Genomic DNA, 202 nt, shown 5'->3' on the forward strand with positions numbered 1-202 from the left:
AACCTGGCACGGCGTCCCGGGAGGTTTCCGCCAGCTGGCCCCGCGGGGAGGGGGGCGGGGAGAGGGTCGGAGAAGGCGGAGACGCCATTCCGAACCGGCCCTTTTCCCAACCGCCCCTCCTGGCCGCCGGGCAGAGGGAGGGCTCGCTTCCAGACCCGTCGCACGGCGAGGCCGGCCCCCTCCGCCCGCGGAGGCCGACTGG

The sequence above is a fragment of the Ornithorhynchus anatinus genome, chromosome 15 (assembly GCF_004115215.2).
Source record: "Ornithorhynchus anatinus isolate Pmale09 chromosome 15, mOrnAna1.pri.v4, whole genome shotgun sequence".
NCBI lineage: Eukaryota > Metazoa > Chordata > Mammalia > Monotremata > Ornithorhynchidae > Ornithorhynchus > Ornithorhynchus anatinus.